Source organism: Triticum urartu, chromosome 7, assembly GCF_003073215.2.
Source record: "Triticum urartu cultivar G1812 chromosome 7, Tu2.1, whole genome shotgun sequence".
NCBI classification, from domain to species: Eukaryota; Viridiplantae; Streptophyta; class Magnoliopsida; order Poales; family Poaceae; genus Triticum; species Triticum urartu.
Genome location: NC_053028.1, coordinates 506,904,800 through 506,923,000, shown reverse-complemented (window position 1 = coordinate 506,923,000; position 18,201 = coordinate 506,904,800).

Genomic DNA, 18,201 nt, shown 5'->3' with positions numbered 1-18,201 from the left:
AATTAAATTGATGACAATCAACGGATTTGACATATTACTTATTCTCGTAGAAAAGATTAAGAGAGATATAACATAAACTTGGGAAGGTCTTCGACGAACCGTCGGTAGGATTTGGAAAACAACGAATGAGTTGATATGATAACCATGGAATAGAATCTTGAGCAAACCACCGTAAGAATTGAAAATGATCGAAGTAGGGGTGAATCACTGGTAAGAATTAGCAAATGAACGAAGATACTTGAGAGGATTTAGATACATGAGAACGAAGAGATCACGACCCGATTAAAGATCACTTGAACAAAGCACCGGTAAAATTGGGGAATGATAACTGACAGCTGAGAATGAATACACCTTAATTGATGGACTCCGGATAATCAAACTGAGAAGACTCTTGAATTGCTCCAGATAGGTGAAAAGAATTCTCACGATCAAAACAATTACGAGAGGATGGCAACAAGCTAGAATGACGAGTCTTGAAGAGACAAGAACAAGATTGGGAGAAAAAAATCTTCTTCGGTCTTCACATGATGAGAAACACCACTAAATTGTTGAGATACTCCGGGATCAAAAATGGAAGGTTGAGCCAACGATGAAAAGATTTTGACAGATCTTGGAGAAGCCATCTGAGTGATGATAAATCATTCTTACGTCAAACTTTGAAATGAATTTGCGAATACCTCCGAGAAATAAGAAGAGTCAGGTAAGATCCTGGGAAAAGACCTGTGGGTTAGGGCCCACTCAAAATAAAACACCGTTGAATGATTTGAAAGAGAGGTTGCACCAGTTGAATTAAAAGGCTTGAATGAGATAAACATCCTCAAAATAGGATTAACGGATCTTGAATGACAAGACGATCCTACTGAGATATCTTCAGCACTCCGGAACAATTGAATAGCGAGAGGTGAATGAATATAAGGTGCACCGGCATGAGAAGGTATTTGAAACGAGTAAAAAGGGAAATGAGATCAACACTGAAAGCTTGATTTGAAACCACCGGAGATGAAAAGAATTAAGATTGACGAACTTGAAGCTCCATTAGAATCTTCTTGAGAATCACCGGATAAGAACATTGACGGAAAAGGAATGGAGAGACTTCACGAGAATAAAAGGATACTTGATTAAGAAATCTGAGTCCTTGCAGAAAACAAGGGAGGGAGGGCGGGAAAAACAAAGGCAACTTGGAGACGGATGAAACAAACACCATTGAGAAGAACTGATACTTGATCTTGCGAATGTTGAAGTGATCGGATCCACTTCAAGAGAAACACGCCAGTGAAAAAGGATTGACATGACAATCTCGATTATCATGAAGGATTTGTGTTCAAATCGGAGTATGAGACCACCGCTTAGGGAAGGTATGGAATCAACATTTGACTTTGAAGCAACTCGAATACCACAACTCAAAACAAAACAAGGATTGGCTTGCAGAATAAGCCAGAACAAACATATGATAGAGATTTCGTCCGAAGTTTTCGTGGTGGGGCCTACACGGGCTCGATCATACAGCACCATCATGTACAAGGCAGTGCACATGACATACGAAGCGTCCCCGAGTCGGCATAGCCAAGGACTCTTTAAGACACAATGAGACCACTATAAAACCAACCGTGGATAGGCGGACCACTAGACATCGAACCCCAATTTCATATCATATATGCGTCGGAAAGATATCCTAAGAGCTACTTGAATTCCCACTTATAAACTCCCGAAATTTTCTGGTTATGCAAGCAGGTGTTGGGGATACAGGGGAAGCATAATATCTCACCAAAAACTAGCAAATCCTACATCCAGCTGTATCCATCCTTCAACACATAACCAAGAAACCTTCGGAAATCGTCTACCTCAACCTTCGAAAAGCATCTGTTATACAAGTTATGGCAATACTCCCGAACTCCCGCCCCAGTACTAGGTGGCGTCGAGGTTATCTCGCCAACAACTGCATAAAAGAGATTTTCGATGTCGACGTACTAAACTCAGGTATTCCAGAACTTCAACGATAAAATTGTGATGACAACACCTCGGAGCTCAACTCCCCGGGACACTGCCACAACCCCTAAATGACAGGAGGCACCAAGAACAATGTTCTCGTCAAAAATCCATCAGAACGATTCCAAGATACCTGCGTGATCCTAAATTTTTTTAGTGAAATTTGAGAAGAGAAGAGTCAAAACTCTACGTCAGGATTCCTTACCAGAGCGATGAAGGGACTGGGGAGTAAAAAGAATTCCTAAACTCTCCGATATATAATTCCTAAATGACTCAAAACATTTTTCTAGACTCAACAACGGCTGCTAAAAACGATCAAGCAGTGGGGGCTCCTAAGGTAGGGGAAGGCTCTGATACCAACTTGAAACACCCTTGATGCGGCTATATCTCCCACGTGTCGAAGCATGACTTAGAGGCAAAACCGCATTGAAAGCAATGTCGCAAGTGAGGTAATCTTCACACAACCCATGTAATACATAATGGAAAAGAGATACATAGTTGGCTTACACTCGCCACTTCACACAATTACATGAATAAAGCATTACATCACAGAAATACAACCAAGGTCCAACTACGGAACCAAAATAAAAGAAGAACCCCAAATGCGACACGGTCCCCGATCGACCCCAACTGGGCTCCACTACTGATCAACTAGAACGAAACAACACAAAGGGCAAGATCTTCATCGAGCTCCTCCTGAGCTTGGTTGCGTCACCTGCACGGACTCATCGGCACCTGCAAGCTGGTTTAGGAAGTATCTGTGAGCCACAGGGACTTAGCAATCTCGCACCCTCGAGGTCAAGACTATTTAAGCTTATGGGTAAGGTAAAAGGTATGAGGTGGAGCTGCAGCAAGCGACTAGCATATATGGTGGCTAACATACGCAAATGAGAGCGAGAAGAGAAGGCAAAGCACGGTCGATAAAAGTATGATCAAGAAGTGATCCTAGAACAACCTACGTCAAGCATAACTCCAACACCGTGTTCACTTCCCGGACTCCGCCGAGAAGAGACCATCACGGTTACACACGCGGTTGAAGTATTTTAATTAAGGCAACTTCAGGTTTTCTACAACCGGACGTTAACAAATTCCCATCTGTCCATAACCGTGGGCACGGCTTTCGAAAGTTCAAATCCCTGTAGGGGTGTCCCAACTTAGCCCATGACAAACTCTCACGGTCAACGAAGGATATTCCTTCTAGCGGGAAGACCCGATCAGACTCGGAATCCCGGTTACAAGACATTTCGACAAGGTAAAACTAAAGCAGCAACACCGCCCGAATGTGCCGACAAATCCCGATAGGATCTGCACATATCTCTTTCTCAGGGCACACTCAGATTGTCTTAGGTACGGGTAGGCTAGCCTAGAGTTGCCCCTGGTGGCCACCGACACCTGACAGGTTGGACCAACACTCAGAGGAGCACTGGCCCCAGGGGGGGGGTTAAAATTATGATGACCCTTGAGTCCGCAGAACCCAAGGGAAAGAAAAGGCTAGGTGGCAAATGGTAAAATCAAGGTTGGGCACTGCTGGAGGAGTTTTATTCAAGGCGAACTGTCAAGGGGTTCCCATTATTACCCAACCGCGTAAGGAACGCAAAATCCGGGAACATAACACCGACATGACGAACACTAGGGCGGCAAGAGTGGAACAAAACACCAGGCATAAGGCCGAGCCTTCCATCCTTTACCAAGTATATAGATGCATTAATTAAATAAGATTTATTGTGATATCCCAACAAGTAAACATGTTCAAACAAGGAACAACATCTCCATGTTCCAACAAGGAACAAACTTCAATCTTCACCTGCAACTAACAACGCTATAAGAGGGGCTGAGCAAAGCGGTAACATAGCCAAACAACGGTTTGCTAGGACAAGGTGGGTTAGAGGCTTGGTTCAACAATATAGGAGGCATGATAAGCAAGTGGTAGGTATCGCAGCCTATGCGTAGCAAAAGAGCAAGCAACTAGCAAGCAAAGATAGAAGTGATTTCGAGGGTATGGTCATCTTGCCTGAAATCCCGCAAGGAAGAAGAACGAGTCCATGAAGAAGATAATCGGACATAGTCGAACGGGTCCTTCAGAAACGCGACGTTACCGGAACCAACCCGAAGAGCAAACACCGGAAAGAAGCACACAACATAGTAAACAACCAACACATGAACAAGGTATGGTATGCGGGATGCGGTATGCGATGCATATGCATGATTGACAAGGAATGATTGAACCTGGCCTCAACTTGGAAATCCCAGAGTGCCAATGGAAAGGTGAGGTGATTTCGGTTGAAACCGATATAAAGATCGTCGGAATCGGATGCACGGTTTGGAAATGGCAAGCAAAACAAATATGGCACCGGTCTGCGATAAACAGCAAGTAGCCACCTAAATGCATCAAGTTGATTATGCTACAGCACTCAAACATGCAACAAAATACATGGCAGGGATCCATTCCTGAGGCTTGAAAAAAGATGAACACTGAGCTACGGCCAATTCATCCATTAACAGGTTCAAACAAGCATGGCAAAAGTGCAATTGGTAAACAGGTTTCAGACTTAGTGAAATTAACACTAGTCTGGAATTTCAGATCAGGTAGCACACTTTGGAGCATGAAAACTATATGCTACAGGGCTGCATAAGATCAGGAATGCATAAGATCCCCGATCGCCCCAACTGGGCTCCACTACTGATCGTCTGGAAAGGAAACATAGTAACATCGTGAGTCCTCATCGAACTCCCACTTGAGCTCAATCGCATCTCCTGGAATGGTATCATCGGCACCTGCATCTGGTTTTGGAAGTAATCTGTGAGTCACGGGGACTCAGCAATCTCACACCCTTGCGATCAAGACTATTTAAGCTTATGGGTAGGTAAAAGGTATGAGGTGGAGCTGCAGCAAGCACTAGAAAATATGGTGGCTAACATACGCAAATGAGAGCGAGAAGAGAAGGCCAAAGCATGTTCGAGAATCTATGATCAAGAAGTTATCCTAGAATTACTTGCGTTCAAGCATAACACGAGACCATGTTCTCTTCCCGGACTCCGCCGAAAAGAGACCATCACGGCTACACACGCTCTTGATTCATTTTAATTAAGTTAAATTTCAGGTTTTCTACAACCAGACATAACAAATTCCCATCTTCCCATAACCGCGGGCACGCCTTTCGAAAGTTCAAATCCCTCTAGGGGGTCCCAACATAGCCCATCACAAGCTCTCACGGTCAACGAAGGATATTCCTTCTCCCAGGACGACCCGATCAGACTCGGAATCCCGGTTACAAGACATCTCGACAATGGTAAAACAAGACCAGCAAAGCCACCCGAATGTGCCGACAAATCCCGATAGGAGCTGCACATATCTCATTATCAGGGCACACCGGATTGTCCAAACTTCCGGTAGGCCAGCCTAGAGTTGCCCCTAGTGGCCACCGGCGGCTGACAAGTTGGACCAACACTCAGAGGAGCACTGGCCCGGGGGTTTAAAATAAAGATGACCCTTGAGTCCGCGAAACCCAAGGGAAAAAGGCTTAGGTGGCAAATGGTAAAACCAAGGTCGCGCCTTGCTGGAGGAGTTTTATTCAAGGCGAACTGTCAAGGGGTTCCCATTATAACCCAACCGTGTAAGGAACGCAAAATCAAGGAACATAACACCGGTATGACGGAAGCTAGGGCGGCAAGACTGGAACAAAACACAAGGCATAATGCCGAGCCTTCCACCCTTTACCAAGTATATAGGTGCATTAAAGTAAACAAGATATAATAATGATATCCCAACAATAAACATGTTCCAACAAGGAACAAACTCCAATCTTCACCTGCAACTAGCAACGCTATAAGAGGGGCTGAGCAAAGTGGTAACATAGCCAAACAATGGTTCGCTAGGACAAGGTGGGTTAGAGGTTTGACATGGCAATATGGGAGGCATGATAAAGCATGTGGTAGGTATCGCGTCATAGGCATAGCAATAGAGCAAGCAACTAGCAAGCAAAGATAGAAGTGATTTCGAGGGTATGGTCATCTTGCCTGCAAAGTTCTCCGAGTTGACGTAAGCTTGATCCTCGTAAGCGTACTCAACGGGTTACTCAATCACGTACTCGTCTCCCGGCTCTACCCAAAGCAAGAACACAAGCAAAGGGAACCACGATCAACCATGGTGCAATGCGCAAGCAACATGGTGCAAAACATGACATGATATGCGGGATGTGATATGCAATGCATATATGCTCCGGAAGGAAAAGATTGAACCAGGCCTCAACTTGGCAAACCAAGAGCGCTGCTGGAAAGATGAGTTGATTTTGGTCGAAAACGATATAAAGATCACCAGAATTGGAGGCACGGTTTGCAAATGGCAAGCAAAACAATAATGGCACTATTCTACGATTAACAGCACGATGCCATCTAGAATGAAACAAGAAACTAAGCTACTGCACTCTAACATAGCAACAAAGCACATGGAAGTGATCCACTCAAGATGCTTGACAAAAGATGAACAATGAGCTACGGCTAAAACACACAATAGAAGGCTCAAACAAGCATGCCAAAAGTGCAAAAGATATCAGATTCACAGACTTGGTGAAAATAACATGCCAGGATTAACATCAGGAAGCAATGTTTAGAGCAAGATAACAACATGCTACAGGAACATATCATGGCAAAGCAAGGCATGGCATGAAACTACTCAAAGCATATAACAAAAGTTCCTTACTGACCATAAGCCAAAAAGGATCAGAAGATACAATGGCAACCATGTAAACATAGCAAGTTTCGTTAACAGATTCAGACTTAGCAGAAAACTGGACATGGGAAAAACAGAGTTATGTAGGCATGTTTGCGAGCTTGATGCACTCACCACAAGGCATTGCATGAAAAACTAAGCATACACCCAGCAAGAAGACATGATCAATAAGCTAACCATGGCAAGAACCATCTCATAGCATGCAAGGATCAACTACAACAACCTTGGCAAAATTGAATAACATGTAAACAATCTGCCATGAACATTTTATAGCAAAAGTAGAGCAAGATTGAGTCATGCTAGGGTACTCCATAATTGCAAACAAAGACATGGATGGGTAGAACATAACAATATCACAAAATCATCCTTACTGAACATGCTCAAAAGAGGCATGGATCACTCTGTAGCAACAAGAATACATGGCATAAAAATAACATCAGGGAAATGACATAGAAGAATTCTAAGCCCCTGAAATCAGCAACATCACGAGAGCTACTTTGCATGCTTGTGCTAGTCACCACAATGATCACAAAAATACATGGCATACACCCCTGTAAAGATGGCATGGCATAGCCAAAAACACATGTAGGGCTAAAGTTCATAGGAGGCACACATCAAACATGGCAAAAATGACAAATGTCCATAATCTGTTAAGAAACAGAAACTAACATTTTATAGCACTCTTGCAATAACATTTAGGGCATCAAGATGGACTCAAACAAGCATGGTGCAATGGAATGAAATGAAGATCACATCCAGACGAACAATTTGATATATCATACGCGCAAAATGGAGCTAGAGATATGGCATGATGAAATGTGCTAGAAAATAATGCAGACTTGGGGGGAAAACGAGGTCAGCCCCTAGGGTTTCTTCTTAGATCCAGATCCAGCACGCATGCGAATCGAGGATGGTCGGGGAGTTCGCCGGAGTTGCTCGAGGTGGCCGGAGAAGGTGGGGCCCAGGCCGGATCTCGCCGGATCCGGTCGGATCTCGGCGCGGAGAGGCAGAGGAGGTCACCGGCGGACGCGGCGGAGGCGCGGCAGAGCTGTGCCAGCTCGGCGGAGGCGGCGGTCAGCGCGTGAGGCAGCGGGGCGGCGCGGCGACAGGCGGCGGAGGGCGCGTGCGGCGGGGCGCGGGAGGGCCGGCCACAGGCCAGGCAGGCCGGCGCGGTCAGTGGCGGGGCGGCGACACATGTCGGCCTGCGATTGGACGCGGGCGGCGGCGCAGGCGTGTCCGGCGGCGGACGGACGCGTCCGGTGCGGAGAGGGGAAGTTTTAGGGTTTGGACCCAAAAATGAAGGAGGGGGGGCCTATTTATACATAGAAGGAGCTAGGAGACTCCAAATGGAGTGCGGTTTTCGGCCACGCGGTCGTGATCGAACGACCGAGAGGATGGAGGGGGTTTAGGTGGGTTTTGGGCCACTTTGGAGAGGTGTTGGGCTGCAACACACACGAGGCCTTTATGGTTCCTTGGTTAACCGTTGGAGTATCAAACGAAGTCCAAATGGCACGAAATTTGACAGGCGGTCTACTAGTGGTATACCAAGGCTGCTTGACAAGTCTTGGTCAAATCCGAGAACGTTTAACACTCGCACACGAAAAGAGGCAAAAGGGGACGCCGGAGGACATAGGAGCGCCGAAATGCAAAACGGACAACGGGGAAAATGCTCGGATGCATGAGACGAACACGTATGCAAATGCGATGCACATGATGACATGATATGAGATGCATGACATGGACAAAAAGCAAAACAAAGACAAAACCCAACCACGAGGGAATATCATAACTTAGTGCCGAAAATGGCAAGAGTTGGAATACAAATATGGCAAGTTACATACGGGGCGTTACATGCGGCCACCGTGGTTCAGTTCATGAAAAAGGTGATCTTCCGTTTTGGTTTTCCACATAGCATTATCACTGACAATGGCACTAATCTTTCCCAAGGGGCTATGGAGGAGTTTTGTCAACGTGAGCATATTCGGCTTGATGTTTCTTCTGTAGCTCATCCTCAATCCTATGGTCAAGCTGAGAGAGCAAATCAGGAAATTTTAAAAGATCTCAAACCCCGGCTTATGGTTCCCTTACGGTGAACGTCGGGTTGTTGGGTAGAGGAATTACCCTCGGTGTTGTGGAGTATCAATACCACGCCTAACAGGTCTACATGTTACACACCATTCTTCATGGTGTATGGAGCAGAAGCAGTGTTGCCTAGTGACATCCTTCATGACTTGCCCCGTGTGGCAGCTTATGTTGAAGCTAATAATGAACAAGCCAGACAGGATGCACTCGACTTGTTAGATGAAGAAAGAGCAATTTATCAACAGGACCTGCCCCGTTATCACAGCCGTCGAGTTAAGTCCAGGACTTTCCATGAAGGGGACCTGGTGCTCCAGCTCATCCAGGATCTATCAGATGCACACAAGTTATCTCCACCTTGGGAGGGGCCCTTTGTGGTGAGCAAGAACTTAAACAACGGGTCGTATTACCTCATTGACGTTCGAGAGCACAAAGATTCACGTAAGTCGGAGGAGGAGACCTGCCGGCCGTGGAACATTGCTCAACTTCGGCCATACTACACTTGAGCCACCGGCTCTCAGCATGTACATACTTTAACATTGTATATACCATGATCAACAATAAAGTAAGACCATCGGTCTCTTTTCTTTTCAAAGATTATGCATCTTTGTTATTTCTTATTTTCCAATCACTATTAAGGAGCTGATCATATTTGAATCTAGTTTAAACCCTTTTTGGTCCAGCTTATGATCATATTCGAATCTAGTTGCAATATCATGGTCACTTGGGGGCTTCCTGTTCAAACATAGGTCGTATTCGAACCAAAGAGAACATAGCTGCCGAAACCCTCTTGATCGGCTCAAGGCCAAGCTCACTTGGGGGCTTCTTGATCGTATCTGAATCATAGCTTAACCCCTTTTGGGTCCAACTTGGATCGTATTTGAATCAGGGTCGTTAAAAACCTATCAAGGTCATTTGGGGGCTTCCTGTTCAAACATAGGTCATATTCGAACCAAAGAGAACATAGCTGTCGGTGCCCTCTTGATCGGCACAACGCCAAAGCCACTGGGGGCTATATGGTCGTAGTCGAACCTTAGCTTAACCCCTTTGGTCCGGTTTACTGATCGTATTCGAATCAGAAGCCACCAACCTTTGAACATAAGGTTAAACTGTACTTGTTACCTGTTATTTTCCTTTTAGTTTTTTGTTGTCTCAATTCCACAAATAATTAGCATGATCTTGTTCACCGGCTTGTTTATTTGACAACAAGGCCACCTAGGTATGATGATCATTAAGTATTCAGAGGCATTGACTTCTCAGAAAGATTGAGTTGTCAACTTCATTACCCGGGTTATTCAAGCCGGTGGTCTAAGGATCAAAGGTACAAGTATGGCTATTATTTATACGCAATTGCCTGCTGCATTAACCAAAGAGTTAGCTTCAGCCCTTGTCCTTTATTTATATCTGTTTTTGTTTTCTATTATGGTAAACATATTGGCTATAAGCCGGGTGTTTTAACCCGTTCGGCTCTAAGACGCCAAGCCAGTCTTTTCTCTTGTATCTATAGGAACAGAGTTAAAGTGTTGCCGAAATAATCATCAAATATGATGCATATGTTGGTATCAGGAAATATGGAGTCACACACAGTGTTTTATGCACGATGGCATAGGAAAGGAATTCAGTGTTTTCACAGCTAAACTATTACAAGGATTTTTATAAGCCAATGAAGATGGTTATTACTCCTCCCTCGCCGGTTCACCGCCCTCTTTTGGCTGGAAGTTGGGTTTTGACCAGTCAAAACCATTCACGGCGACAAATTTGGCTTCTTCATCGATCAGGCCGGCCGGGTCAACTTCCGAGGCAAATGTATTTTCTCTTACAGGCGGGATCAAATCCGTCACCTTGTACGAGGGAGTCGCCATCTTCTTATTTTCAACATCAAAACCCGGCTGGTATTTTTCGATGTTGGTGTCATCTCCAAGGGTAGTTGCCTGAGGTCGGACTCCGCGCACGTAAGCCATGAAGTCCTCCTTCTCAATGGGAGATCCATCTTCCTTCACGGTGGGATAGCCTCTGGCCACGTCTGCCGGGTCTAGGTCTGGCACCCAAGCCTTGGAGCGGCTCAGGGCAGTCAAAGCTCCGGCTCGCGCACAGGAGCGCTTCACTTCTTGAAATCTGGCAGGCAGGATTGACAGTTTCTTCAAGACGTCGCTGAGCCGGTTGGGTCCTTGATTGGCAGGAGAGATGGCGGCAAGTGCCCGTTGTGCGCCAATATACAGTTGTTCTACTAAGGTATACACTGCCTTCAGTTTAATCAAAGGATCTTGGCTCAGGTTTTAGCTTCATGGGCCTGCACATATTTTATACACAAAGTCAGCTGGCGGCTTATATTCCGGATTAGAAAAGGAGTACACAGGATTGCAGATAGATGGCTTACCAAAGATGGCGGCCACCATTTGAGACATCCGGCCCTTTAAACCATTCAGTTCTGTCGAAACCTCTTCAAGGGCTGCTTCGGCCTTCTCAGCGCGTTGTGTCAGAAGCATTTTTTCCTCTTCCCAGGTTTTCTTCTTGGCAGCGAAGCTGGTCTTTAAATTTTCCGTCTCAGAAAACTTATTTGCAATTTGGAGTTAGCAGACTTGATTTCTGATTCCTGACCTGCTAGCCGGGTCTTCACATCAGTCAACTGCGAGTTTAGTTCAGATAAGGCATTCTGCAAGAAAACATACTCAGATGAGTCAAGATTTTGCTCAAAGGTTTAAACATCACAATTCAAGTCTCAAGTACTTTACAAAAAACGACTTGACACTTGGGGGCTAATGTATGCCAAAACAATTTCTTATGACTCTACAGACATACTTTAAGTCCCAAGTACTTTACAAAGTAACAGCACTTGTCACTTGGGGGCTAATGTATGCAGTTCAGCAAGTTTTTCAAGGTTAAGCCGGAGTATTAAGTCATTTGAATATGGTACAAAACAATTTAAAGTACTGGCTCATTTATGATCAAAAGGAACCGGCCCTTGGGGACTACAGGTGAAGCTTTGTTCTATTTTAGTGAATTCAAGAAAAGTTTCAAAGGTAAAGGTCTTGGCCTATATTATAAAATCTACAAATCATTTCGGTTCTCTCATAATCTGAAGACTTGGGGGCTGGAGGAATATAGATAAGCCGGAAGAACGTACCTCGTATTTCAACTGCAACTGTTTGACCATTTCGATCTCAGAGTCGCGACTGGAGTGCACATGGCTGAGATAGCCGGATAAAATATCGTTGGCATTTAGATGATCATAACTGGCAACGTCAAAGCGCACTTTCTGCCTTTCCAATGCCTCTTGTTTCGCAGTACACCGAGCCAACACGGTTGGATTCCCCGGCTCAATAAAACGGCTCCTTGTGATCTGAACGTCTTGTGCAGACGGTGATGGCGGGTTGGCTGAGCTTGATGGTCCAGTTGCGGAAGGATTCATGGTGGTCTCATCAAACGACGGCTCAGGAGGATTTGCTTCTGCATCGACAGGCGGGTCTTCTGGAGCGTCAGCTAATGGAGGGGAAGGTGGCCTGGCCGGGTCAGATGCAAGGATTGGCGGGTCTTCCGCCGGTTTAACTTCCTTTGCCTTCTTGGACTTAGCTTGGCCACTAAGAGAAATATTGTAGGACTATCAGTTCAAAGATACAATTCGAACAACCCGGAAAAAAGGAGGATTTTTCATTACCCAGGGGCGTTCTTGAAGGCCGGAAATTGGGTCTACCATGAGTCGCCAGAAGAGCGAGACACCTCCTAAAAAGATAAAATAAAGTTAAAGTAATGCAAGGGAAAGGATCCATTAAACAGAGTTAAGGACAAAAAAAGTAAACCTCATTCCGGCGCTTCTGAGGAGTTTGTTGAAGAACAACAGACGGTTCGTCTTCTGTCCGGGCTTGACGGTGGCTCTCATGTTGCTGCTTTTTCAAAATAAAGTTGGGATCCAAGTGAGCTGAAGGGTTAGAAAACCTTACTTTATGGATCACTCGTCGAATTTTTTGTCTTGGCAAGGGCTCTGAGTCGGAGGAAATGATAGTTACCTCTTCTTCCACGGCCTGACTGGCCCCAGTGTCATCCTGGACATGAACAATGTCAATAAGATTATTAAAAAGTAGGCCAAGGGAGTCAAGGGCTACCTCTGACCCAGAAGTATTTTCAAGTCTCATCCAGTCTTCGGCAGTGTTCTTCTTCTTCTTTTTTGACCTTCGGGTCGTTTTCTTGGCGTTTATGGCTACGACTCTTGCTTTCTTGGCAGCTTCGTGGTCATATTTAACTTTCCAGAAGTCAGAGTTGGCCTACAGACAGGTAAAAACACGATGAAAAGTCAGGCAAGTATTAAACAATACGGCTGAGAAAAATACAAAGGAGAAGAGATCAGAATATCCTTACTTCTGGCACCGGGTTAAGCTTGCAAAAGGGGTTTAACCTGACAATACTGCAATCTTCGTATTTCCCGTTCACCAGAAGGGTTGACATTGAAACAATATCTTCTTTTGTTAATTGAACGGGGCTGTGATGAAGAGAGTCATCCAGGCCTCCACCATACTCATACATCAGTTTTGACCGACGGCTTAGAGGGATGACCCGCCATGAGATCCAGCAGCGGGTTAGATCAACTCCAGTTAACCCATTCCCTAACAGAGCATTAATCCTTTTGATGGATGGTATCAGCTTTCTGCGTTCAGTGGCAGTGAGCTTGTCAGGGAGCGCGAACTTGGAGTCAAGACGTTCGGGGCGATAACCCGGCAGTGGCCTCTCGTTTGCTGGTGAAATGTCTTGGTAGTAAAACCAAGTCTGATTCCAGTCTTTTGGATGACTTGGCAAGACTATGAGGGGGAAGACAGCACCCTGCCGGTGTTGAATTGAGATACCTCCAAGCTCTAAGCTAAGGCCGTTGGTGCACTCATTCTGCCGGTTCAGATAAAAGTATTCTCTAAACAGCTCGACGGTCGGCTCTTGTTGAAGATACACCTCACAGAGCACTTGGAAGTTACAGATGTTAGATATGGAGGACCTCTCTGAAGAACTTTGAGCCGGGCGGTGAGAAGCCACGGTTCATATGGTCAGTAAAAACAATCACTTCACCAGCCCTTGGATTGGGCCGTTCTTCTTCCGAGTCAGGGGCACGGTAAGACATGACGGTTTTCGCTGGCAAAAACCCTATGGTGAAGAACTCCTTCAAACGTTCCTCAGTTACGGTTGAGGGAACCCAGTTGCAGATGGTTGGCGCTTTGGACGGCATGATGTTCAAAAACAAACTGAAAAGAAAGGCAACATGCCGGTTCAATTCAATGGTGAAATTAACAGTTACATGATGATAATACAGGGAAGTAATGGCGGCTTAGTTAAGGGATAATGTCATATAAGGAAAAGTAAGCCGGCATAGTAAGCCGCCATGACTACAAATATTTGAAGAAGGTAAATTCAGCTAAGTGTTGAGACAAACAAGTTTCCTAATTGCATGGTATTATTCCAGATCAAATGGCTATTCAAAATGGAGAAAATTCTAGACCTAAAAGGTTCAGCGTAGAGGAGTCTATAAGTTCTAATAAGATCTTTGAACCGGAGAAAGGGATCTGCTGATGTCAGAAGTAGGCACAAAAACACTACCGCACAAGCATATATGTCTTTTTGGATCAAGAAGAAGCTTGCGGTGGAAGAACTATGAAGAACTACGATGAACTACGAAGAACATGAAGAAATCTGAAAACCCTAAATGCAGATCTAAGAAGTGAAAAGGAGGACACTTACAACCGCGGATCTTCTGCGGTGGTCGCCGCCGTTCTCTGGATCGGTTCGGGTTGATGCAGCGGCCAAAGTCGACGGAGACGGAGGCGAAGCGCAGCAGTGGCAAAGCTCGAGCAGCAGGAGGTTTGCGAGAGGAAGAAGACGGAGCGAGAGAGAAGAAGGGAGAAAGCCGAGGCATGCCTATTTATAAGGAAAATGTGAACAAACGGGCGTGAAAATCGAGGGATAGCCAAATAATGGTTATCCAACTACACAGACGCGTCGATTCTTGGGAGACATTAAAGATGAAGATCCGTTGGGAGATGATGTCATAAAAGTTTTTTGCATTTTCAAAAGATGACAGCACGGCGGGTTACAAAAACTTATGCGAGGATAAGAAGATGGATTTTTGTCTAAGTATTGAAGATTGACAAAGGACGAAGTTCAAAGTCAACCTGGGGCCTAATGTTGGGGATATAGCTATCAGTTATGACCCGCCCAGGAGGGGCCGGGTCAGCCCTAATGGCGGGTTACACAAGAAGCCCAGTAAACATTAACATGATAGTTTATCAAATATTATAGAAGGCCCAAAAGCCTAGCGGTGGCTTAAGGCCCAATATTGTAAACCGCCGTATGTAAGGAAAGACTTGTAAAGAAAGGCATATAAAAGAAGTCACCGAGTCGGACACGATTTATGAGCCGGCCGGGACTCTGTAGGCCACCAGGCGTCAACCCGTGTATATAAGGGGACGACCCGGTGGCGGCTTAGGGCAAGAAACAAGAGATCAATAACCAAGCCGGCGAGTTAAGCCTCTTGGTGATGGAAACCCCAGCAATACCAAACACAACTAGACGTAGGCTTTTACCTTCATCGTAAGGGGCCGAACTAGTATAAAACCTCTCATGTCCTTTGTCCCGATTAACCCCTTTAAGCTTCCTAGTTGCGATGGCCCTACGACTAAGTCCTTCCACTAGGACATCTGCCGTGACAACTCCACGACAGCTCGACTTGAATCTCAGAGGGCTTGTTGCGCTGCAAGTGCTTGAGATTCACGGAGTTGTTGTTCTTGGCATTGTGCCTCGGCATCTTGTGCATCTTGGTGTAGACACACTCGCTCTTCCTCTTCATGTTGGCATTGTCGTTGCTGTTCTCGTGATAGCGCAAAAGCCTCCTGGGTTTGACATTGTCGGTGCTCTTAAGAGTCGGTGTAGCGTAGAGGATTGAGGCTTGCTTGACGATCGTTGCGCGTGGCATAGCGTAGAGTGTTCGATGTCGGCGTACTTGAGACGGAGAGGGTGAAGTCGGACTGTCAACTTGAGCGAGACCTTCTTGATGAAGACGAAGTGGAAGAAGAGAGGTTTAGTAACAAAGCATGAATCTCGTCCATCCTTGCGTCATTCTCTTGCTTGTGATCGTCGAGCTTGTGGTCGAAGTAGTCCCTTGTACGTTGCTTGGAGAGTCGCAAGTCGGCGGCGAGGTTGTCTATGCGTTCACTCATTGCTTGTTGCTCTTGATGCAAAGCACGTTGTGCACCAAAGAGGTGGCTCTTGGTGACGTAGGAGTTCATGTTGTCGTCGTGCTCAATGAAGAGTGGGTTGGTAGAAGTACTTGGCCTAACCATCATTCCAAGAAAAATGTGAGTGGTAGAAAGAGAAGAACGAATACCAAATGTACCTTGACCAAAGTTGAAAGTGGATCGATGATCACTCCAATGTAGGATAAGGAAATAGCACAATTGGTACTAGCTCTTGTCGGTTTCTCACACCTACACAAGTAAAAGCTTATGGTGGAGCTTGGTTAGGATGGTGGCACAAAATTTGATGCAATTGTAAGTGAGCTTCAATAATGTTGAAAAAGATTCGCAACATGCAATGTAACAAGTAGACCAAGCATATAAGGTACACGGAAACACACACGCAAGACGATAAGTGGGGTCGTGCAACCAAGGATGAGCCAAAATGTGGGATCCACAAAAATGCTCATGTTGCAGAACACTAGAGAGACGCTAGCACGATTGCACAATAGGCGGATACAAGAACTTGTGCACAACCTACTTAGCAAAAATGCAACGACTTCTATCCCAAGTATGCTCTATGCAAGGTGTTTCTATGATATGATCCAAGATGATCTAGTATGACAATCTTAATGTTGTATGATGCTATGGTTCTTTCTTAAAAGCTCTTTGCTTATCTTTCTTCTTTGCTTAAAAGCTTGTTTGGCTCTTTGTTGTTTGAGCTCTTTTCTCATGCAATGTTTGACGAACCAAGATAGCAATTGTGTATGCGATGACAACTTTGTGACACAAGAGATGATACCAATATATGCAACAATGATGTATGTATGCTATGGGAAGTATGATCATGAATGTGCACAAGTCTCGTTGTCGGCAATACTCAATGGCTAGTCTCGATGGGTAAGCAACGCAAAGGAGTAAGGCTATGATGGTTATCAATGTAATGGCAAGAATGATGTATCCTCATACCAAGACGAGGTTACCGTTCTTTGGTTCCACGTCCGTAAGCAAGAACGGATGACGGTGATCCAATCATGAATATCAGGATGTAGCCTAATCGCACGATCTTTCACGAAAGGAGCGGATCCCTCGATGAACACGAAGAACACAAGGGGAAAACAAGGAGAAACACAAGGGAGAACATGGGATAAACACTAAATCGACACAAGAAAGTCACACATGTGCTAGATCCTCGGATACATAAGAGTTCACACAGTACACGATCGACTAGGGACGATACGAGGGTAGCCGATGTTCTCTGTGAGGAGGTTTTGAGTTCTTCCCTAAAAGGGGTTTTGAATCCGCTTGGGGGATCTTCTCCGATGGAGGCTCGAATCTCCGAGGAGAAGGTGTCCAAGTGGATGAGCAAAGCTTTCACACAAAATATGAGCCAATCCTTTGCTAACCCTAAAAAGGAGGAGGGAGAGGTCTATATATAGTCTTAGTGTAAAAGGTGGCGAAAAAGGGGGTACACGGGCCGCGGCCCAACACATGGCAGCGCATAGGCGTCGGACGTCTGGGAGTCACCGGTCGTCCGGAGGCTCGCGAGGGTCCGGACGTCCGGTGCCTGTCGGACGTCTGTAGATTCGGCTCGGGTGGTCTTCGGTCGGACGTCTGGTCGGGGTCGGTCGTCCGAGGAGTGTCGGTCATCCGTGGAGCATCGGAAGTCCGTAGTTTTGGCTCAGGTGTGGAAGTGTCGGACGCCCGGAGCCTGGAGGTCGTCGGACGTCCGGTCCTGGCCGGTCATTCGGAGCCTGTAGCTTCTTCTTCATCACTTCTTCTTCTTCATCTTCACATCCATCTTCCTCTTCTTCTCCTTACTCCTTAGCTTCTCCATGGTACCTGAGTATGCACAATGTGTCCGTATGAGGTAGTAGCCATGTCTCATGTGCATCGAAGTGGAAACGTGAGAGGAGTGATGTCACCTCGGTTTCGAGAGCTCTTGCGCGTGCTCATGTCATGGATCCGCTGGGCACTTGGTGAGGAGATGGTAGGTCCATGGGGATGACCTTGGGATGCTCCGCATCACTCTCCCTATTCATAGAATCTTTTAACCCAGGAGTCTAGTAGGCAGGTGTTCACCTCTTGGAGGTTTGGAATTCCAAGACCCCCAAATTCTTTTTTCATACAAATCATCTTCCAACTAGCCAGGTGAAGTTTTTTGTTCCCTTCAAAATCATTCCATGGGCAGTTAGCCATTTG